The sequence below is a fragment of the Lolium rigidum genome, chromosome 7 (assembly GCF_022539505.1).
Source record: "Lolium rigidum isolate FL_2022 chromosome 7, APGP_CSIRO_Lrig_0.1, whole genome shotgun sequence".
Lineage (NCBI taxonomy): Eukaryota > Viridiplantae > Streptophyta > Magnoliopsida > Poales > Poaceae > Lolium > Lolium rigidum.
Genome location: NC_061514.1, coordinates 301,259,709 through 301,262,906, shown reverse-complemented (window position 1 = coordinate 301,262,906; position 3,198 = coordinate 301,259,709).

Here is a 3,198-nt window from a genome sequence, read left to right as displayed (position 1 = left end):
CGCCTCAATTCAGTAACGAAAATACTCGTTTCAGTTTTCCCAATTTTTTGACAAAGTCTGGTTGATATTCGCTCACTATACTAATTACATTCAGATACCTGAATATATGGCTACTGTTTCTGTCTTCAAAACCAAAACCACCAACAAGCTGATCAAACTAGCAAAGGGTACATGCCTTCAATGACGGTAGGTGGCTGCAGCAAGGGTATGTCAAGAGAACGGAAGGATCTCAATCAGCTATTGCGACGACGAGAGTGGGGACGGAAGGGGAGGAACTCGCCACAAGAAACTGCAAACCAGCAAACTGAACGACCGAGTCTAGAGGAGGACGATGCACTGGTGCTGCGCACCACCCAAAAATAGCCCATGCGTGTGAGTATTTTCTTGACAAATCTACTCTTTGATAAAACTAAGAGCATTTCTAGCCGCAGCCGCGTCTTTTAAACAGTGTTCGGCACGTGCGCCAAACAGACCGTTTAGGAGGCGCGGGCATGGGTCGCCGTTTTTGAAAGACGCCTCTGCTCAGTAGCGTTCCCAAACAGCGACCCCCAAGGTGAATTTGGAACCAAACAAAAAGATAGATATAGTTTGGATTCAAATTCAAAGATCTGCCACCAAAAGGATTGCTCAGTTCGGCGACCAATATGACATCAACATACAACTAAATCAAATAGACGGTGGTGGCTGTTACTTGCCATCGGTGACTACTCCTGCTCGCCCGCAGTCGAGTATGCCGGTTGTCACCGCACCTAGTCGCCCGCAGCAGACAATGGTGTCGCCCGATGAATGCCTATTTCTTGCAAGATGGCGTCGCGGAAAAGCGTATGCGCCGCCTTCACCTCTTCTTCCATGCAAGATGGCGTCGCGGAAGAGCGTATGCGCCGCCTTCACCTCTTCATCCATGCAAGATGGCGTCGCGGAAGAGTGCGCCGCCTTCACCTCTTCATCCATGCCCGACATGCTGGTGGTTAAGATGAAGAAATCCTCTTTCCTCTTCTTCGCCGACACCCCCGCCGTTTCGAGCTCGATCTTCCTATCTTGCTTCTCCAACGTGGTAGTCCACCTTTCTTTGGTTTCTTGAGCTTGCAATGCCAAGACGTCGTGATCTCCATCTTTCCACTTCTCAATTGTAGTTTGCGCCGGCTCCGATGATGCCGCATGGAGCAAAACCGCTTCGGCTTTCTTGTTGTCGGTGGGGTATAGCGGCAGCGACGGAGATCAGATTGCGTTGGCGGCGACATCGAGGGTGTCGTGGGCGGGCGAGAGAAATGGGCTGGCAAGGTCGAAGGGATGAAACAAGAAGCTAATTTGAGAGTCAAATATGACTCGGTTGAGCAACTCGGTTGAGCAAATGACAAGGATGGCTCGCCCCGCGATGTCTCCTTGCCACTTGTGTCTGGCCTGTCCAGGCTATCCGTTGTGGGTCGGGGATGGCCTGAGGATGCGGGAGGATATTGGCTTGCATTTGGAAGTCACGACTGGGCATGCGTCCGCATCCTAAATGGCTTTCAAAGCCAGTTTGAAGGATGAGGTTGGCATGTTCTAATGCCTCTTCTGGGAACGAGATCCTCTGACGTACCAGGCAAAACTACAGAGGGAAGTAAATGGTTTTTGTTCGTTTGATTCGTATCGGAAGGCAGATGGTCGAACGTCAAGGAAACACAACGCCAAAGCCCAGCCCAACTAACGGAGACAGAAAAGGGCGCGCTCCACCTCAGAAAAAGGCGCCAGAATGTCGAGTACGTGAGGAAGGGCGTCCGAACCGCGAAGGAGTTCGCCCGAACCTGGAGCGGACGAGCTGCTCTGCTCGCCAATGCGCTTCTCTGCCCCCATCAATCTCAGGTAAATCATCTTTGTTCTTTTCTCCACTTCTCTCTGTGGTATGCCCTAAGTAGATGCAATCAGTACCTTAAAACTTCTCTTAATCGCTACTTAATTTGGACTGAGACACAAAATAGAAGTTGTAGTACATGATCATACCTCTCCAACAGCACCCTATTTGTACGATTTGGATCAGCATAGTTAGAGTTTTTGCCCAAACAAGATTCTGTCATGCTGTTTCATAATTGTGGTTTTCTTCACATGTTTCAGAAGCTCTGAAGAAGCTGGGATGGCAGAAGAGATTAGGAAATCGCACCATGATCCTGATTCGAATCGGTAATTTCCGTATTCCGCAGTTTGGCATGAGAAATTTAAGAATTTCTATTGGTTCCAATATTTTCTTCACATTTGCATTGCAGAGTTGTACTACCTGGTTTGGTTCCTCATGTTGGTATGGAATTTAGAAATTCAGATGAAGTTTGGGCATTTTGGCTGAGCAGTGGGGACCAAGGCTTTGAGGTCAGAAAAAGGTATACAAACAAAAGGGAATCTGATGGCAAAGTTACATCATGTAAATTTGTTTGTGCAAATGAGGGACATCGATCACAAGATAAAAGGGATCATTTAACAAAGTTCCCTCGAGCTGAAACTAGAACCGGTTGCCAAGTCCACATGAATGTCAATATGGACCGGAAGAAAGAAAATCTCAAAGTGAGAAAGCTGGTTTTGGAACACAATCACACTCCAGACCTACCAGAAACTGTACACTTAATGGTGCCACAAAGAAAAATTTCAAAGTTACAAGCGTTTGAAATTGAAAATGGCAGATGATGCGGGTATTGGGCCAAAAGCCGCACACGAGTTGGCGAGTTGACATCCTTGGAAAGCAACTTGAAGACAAAATCAATGCATGTACAAGCACATCCCAATATCCATGTACAATTACCACAGATGCTAGCCCACCAGATGACTTGTTGACTAATGCACGCATAAAGAAAAAGGAGGTTGAAACAAAAACTTCAAAATGAAAAAGAACTTGGCTTGATAAGAAGCACAAGATAAGAAAAAAGAGGGAAAAGGTAGGCTGCTAAATAAAACTGCCTTTTCAATGTTAGTTAATTATCATAACCCTCCTATTTTCTTTCATTCCAGATAGAAGAGGTTGGGGAAGTGGCCGGAAGTGGTAGTGCACAAACACAATCAGAAGCACATGCACAAGGAAAAGTTGCAAATGATAGTGTTCATGAAGTTCACAATGCCAATCTTAGCTTCACTCAATTATTAACGGTAATCTTGTTCATATAGTTAGTTCATGAATCAAGAGATCATAATTGTGTAAAAAATCTTACTTCTTTATTTATTTTACAGGGACCAATC